We start from the raw sequence: 5,297 nt of genomic DNA on the forward strand, positions 1-5,297 counted from the left end.
GGCTCAAATCATTATTATGTTCTACGAGATGGATTGGGCTCCATTATATTCTCCATTAGAAAGTTGCTAAATCAAAAGCTCATTTTCTATGCGAATGCTCTTATATGTCCGATATACATTGCTAAGCCTGTATTAAATGCTTACATAGTAGTCCATCTCGCTTTCTGCTTTCGCCTTCTCCAATTCTTCACCTGGAGTGTACTTGACTTGTGCAGCAATAGCATTACCAACAGAACAAAGACATATCTGAAACATGAATAATATAAAATAATTATCTATTAATCAAATTAGACGTTTTTCATTTTGTTACAATTTTATGATTTAGCATAAAAACTATTAAAACATGTTTACATCGGGACCGGCCCGTGTCTCACTTCAGGTATCCCGAATGTGTGTTGAATTTTTATTTGAAATTATTGTGGAAGATGGGGGGGAGGTAGGGGTTGAGATTGAGGGGTGAGACTTTTCTGCTTATTAATAACACTTATATTTCTTTTAATAAAATTATAATTCCCTGAAGGGGCAACTGGGGTTAGTGTGTTAGTTTAATAATCATTTTTGATTATATGATTTAACAACAAAACTTAGGTGGTCTCATAGATTATTATATTGGCTTATCTGGGTGACTATGTTGGAAGTTTCGCTGTCGCGGTCACTTCTGCGTCTGATTGGAGCTTCCCTCTTCCAGGTAGGCCAGTAGGCGAAATGGTGAAGGTCTTTCTATCCCGGAGGTCGGCCAGCTAGTCCTCGTCAGTGGCGTGGTAGCCAGGTCCTGGCCTGCAGGCCACAATAGATAATATAGGGCGTCTTCGGGGTTTCCCGGTGTCCGCGGCAAGGGGGCATCAGAAAATGAGTTCGCCGACCCCGACTTTGTATAAAATCAAAAAAGTACCGCAAAATGCGGTTTATGTAAATCCGACACATGCTTTTTTACGTTATGCTACATTTAATGTAATTTAATAATATTTTTTACATACATAGGCTATTTGACGAAACAGAAAACAAAAAATTGAAATAATGTTAATATTATCGTGAGTCAATTCGGAAACTCAACCTCAATATGTTTTAATTAATTAATATAGGTACAAAATTAATTTTTAATTTTAGTTTTAAAAACTGAAGGCCTTTGATTCTATTTTCACTTTCACTTACCTATACATGAAATATATAGTGAGGGAAAGTATTGCTTCCATCGTGCTAAATTTCGAATGTAAACACATATTTTGAGGTTCCCAGGGTCCAAAAAACCTAGTGTTGCAAAGTAGTCAGTGTGTCTATGTGTCTGTGATCAGCCTAGCCCAAAAATGAAACGTCCTACGAAATTGAAAATACATACTTAGGGTGGGTATATGCCTGGGATGTGACAGCATTTTTTGAATTGCTACAAGTATCGATTTTTCACAATTTTCTCCAAAATCAGCTCTGATGAAACTCAATGAATCAAGTGCTCTTTAATATCAGATAGGTTTTATCCTTATTGAAATAGACTGACAGGGGTTCAACCAGAATTTTCAAAAAATAAAAAGTTATCATTGTTAGCAATAATTTACAATAGAAATAAAAAATATTAAAGAATTTTATCAATAGCTAAAGTAAAAAACGATTTTTCCCGATTGGCGGATCGCATGGCTGCTTCGTTATCTTTTGTCACACTGTTGTATTCTTGGCAGGAAAAAAAACTATATTTTTTATTACCTCTCTCGATCTCGAGAAACTTAAAAATAGCAACTATTATATTTCTAGAATTTTTTTTTTCTCGATAATATCAAATATCGTGTAACTTCAACACCAGCAAACTGACCTACTCAAAACTTGGAGACGTAAAAATAGGTTAGTAAGTGAAAGTTGTATGATGTGCGCAACGCACCATATTTTCTTCTATCTATACTTGGAAGTCATCAATTTTGACTCTTAACTGTATATAGTTATAATTACAGTAGTCATAAATTGGGATGAAATAACTTGTTTTATTTTTTTCTCCTCTTGTCTTCTTAAACTTTGTTTTTAACATTTAGTGTAGAACATAATATAATACTAAATATATATTTATTACTATTATAATACATAATATCCATAAGTATCAACTTGTTTATTTTCTTATTATTCCATTCCTACGTTTTGGCCTTGAGTGAGACCTACTGAGCCAAAGTAGAGGGCAAGAGAGGAAGAGGATGGCCTAGAAGGAAATGAGAAGATGAGATAAAAGGTGACTTGCAGAGAAGAGGAGTTGAATGGAATGACAGAAGGCACCTTGCAGAAGACTGGCAGAGCTGGAGAGGTCTCTGTAAACCTCATCCTCACACTGCTTTATGCGGTTCAAAAGGATTGATTATGATGATGATGATGATGATGATGATGGTCACGTTTTGTTCCTTCAGGCCATTCTCAACGATAAAGATCAATTAACAATTTCAATTATAGTAATATAGATTGCTTCTAGTGTTTTTCTTTTGAGGGTATTACATTCTTTATGTAAAACTATTGTATTTTCAAAATCAAATTATATACATATGAGAGACCTATCAATTATTGGTAGAAAGATTAGATGAGCATAATAACGATGTAAAAATAAGGATAAAGACCCAAATAAAACAGCATTGGTGCAATATGTATCCAAAAATAAGGATATTTTTAAAATACAATAGTTTTACATAAGGAAAATAATAGCTTCAAGAGAAAAATGTTAAAAGCTATATATCCATATATCAGAAAATATCAATTTAAAATCAGACACAAAAATATTGAACCAGCATTATGCTGAAATTTTAAGCAGGATTACTTTATTAAAAATAATTATATATGATTAAATTTTATGTTTCTTTTTTTAATAGTCAAGTAAACTAATCTAAAATGTGAAATATATGAGAATATGCTAAACCTGATTGTGAGGTGAGTTTAAACAATGTATTCTTCTTAAAGAGAGTAATAAGATTATATTAGAGGGCTAAATTTAATGTGTAGTAGAAAAGTTGATTTAATTAGATAAGAAATAACTAATTTAACACAATATGATAACAGTTAATTGAATCTACATTGTGTTTTCCTTAATTTAATTGTGGTTTATAGGTTAATAAATTAGAATATAGTCTCACAAAGGTTTTGACAAAATTGTAGCTGTGATATTTAGAATAAGGTTGGATAATTCATAATTTTTTTTGTAGTTGATTAAAAAAGTAATTTTTAATGTTGAGAGTGTAATTGAAATTGTTAATTAATAGTTATCCATTTAATTTCAAATATGAAGAAGATGGTGAGGGTTGCGGTCAAAAATTTAACTTATTAATGGATATTTTTTATTATAATTTATAAATAAACCAGTCTCAAAAAAGAATTCAATATATATATATATAACTCTGGTATATCAGTAATGATAAGGAGTGACTAAGAGGTGAGGTAGGACGCAAGACTTACCAATGTGAGTAGATACATGTTGACTATTGACTGTATTGCATCCTTCCGTGTAACCATATATATACCATGCTGCGCTCACGCCCCATTAACTACAATTACCTCTGGATTTCCCTTTTTAATTATCTCTATAATATAATATTAATTAGCTGATCGCCGCTAAACGGACCGTAACTTCTTTATATGCTACCCATTTAGCTAATGCGGTACTTTCGTCCAAGAATCTTATACTACAAGAACCCGGTTAAAAAAAAAAAGTCAGTTCTTTCACCCCAATTTACGATTACTTCAATAAAAACTATTCATGATTACTGGTCGAAAGTGATGATTCTGCCAAGTATAAGAAGGGGGAATAAAGAATGGCAACTATTTCAAAACTTAAAAAAATATATATGTATGTATAGTTGACCGTAAAAATTGATATATAGGGAGATGGTCAGGGTTGCGGTCAAAAGAGAAATAAAAATAGTTTACAACTATTTATTTTCCAACGTTTCGCCCCACTTTGCAGGGCTTCATCAGGGCTAAAAAGATACAAAATGAAACTATGTTAAGATAAAATGATAGAAATAAAAATACAAAGATACAATGAAAAGAATAAAAGTTTTATATACATCTCCTGTACTTTTTTAGCTTTATATTTTACGTATTTTTTTATGAAACTATTGCTCTTGCCTTTGATACTTGTTTGTTTTTTTTTTGTTTTTTTCATTGCATCTTTGTATTTTTATTTCTATCATTTTATCTTAACATAGTTTCATTTTGTATCTTTTTAGCCCTGATGAAGCCCTGCAAAGTGGGGCGAAACGTTGGAAAATAAATAGTTGTAAACTATTTTTATTTCTCTTTTGACCGCAACCCTGACCATCTCCCTATATATTAAAAAAATATATATATATTTTTCATTCAGATCTCATTAGTCATTAAAACTATCAACAATACAAGAAATGTTTATAGAAGATTATTTCAACTCGAGCAAATTTGCTAAAATGTGATTCCTAATAGCGCTGTTTACGTTTAATCGTTCCCGAGGCATTGGTTTTTTTAAAAAAGCAATATTTTATAATAAATGCACTGAAAATAAGTAGTTAGTGAATTTATTTTAGGAAGTCTATCTTAGGAATTATTTGAGGTACAACTCATATTAAAGCTAGTTAAATGTGCTATAAAGTAGTACATAATGTTCATCTTCGGTTGTAGCTTTTATAGTATTTGACAAAATAAATTCACGAATATATTGATTTCCATGCATGTATGCGTTTATTTCACATTTGATATCGTCAACTATTTATTTTTTTATTATCCCATTTCTGACATGCATGGGATAAAGTAGAGGATACCGCCCTAATTATGATGAAGAATCAAGTTTTCAATTCGTGGGAGTGGCACAGAAATAAAAAATCGACCCCCCCCCCCCCGAGCCGGACTCAAATCTGAAACTCTAATACCTAAGCCTTAACTCATTCGGCTACAAACGGCCCAGATATCAACCAACTTATTCATTTATAATCCGCTAGGCAATACGGGTCATCATAATACAATAAATATTAGAGGGCAATTCATCCCGGCTAACCTGCCCCACTAAAACTCCCCTTCTGTTTTCGTACCCTTCATTAAGAATAATAACATTAGTTCATACATACATAATACATGGAATGTTTTATGTATACTTCAGTGGGCTTCTTCAAAATTGTAAAACGGCGTGAAACCCTCCACTTAAATTTATTTAGACTGTGCTGATCTAAAGGAACATTTAAATCGTTGTCACATTGCTTTAGATCGGATAACACCTCATTAGATGTGCTTTAGATCGGATAACACCTCATTAGATGTGCTTTAGATCGGATAACACCTCATTAGATGTGCTTTAGATCGGATAACACCTCATT

The sequence above is a fragment of the Halyomorpha halys genome, unplaced genomic scaffold (genome assembly GCF_000696795.3).
Source record: "Halyomorpha halys isolate HHAL.00 unplaced genomic scaffold, Hhal_1.1 Scaffold2288.1, whole genome shotgun sequence".
Classification (NCBI taxonomy): domain Eukaryota; kingdom Metazoa; phylum Arthropoda; class Insecta; order Hemiptera; family Pentatomidae; genus Halyomorpha; species Halyomorpha halys.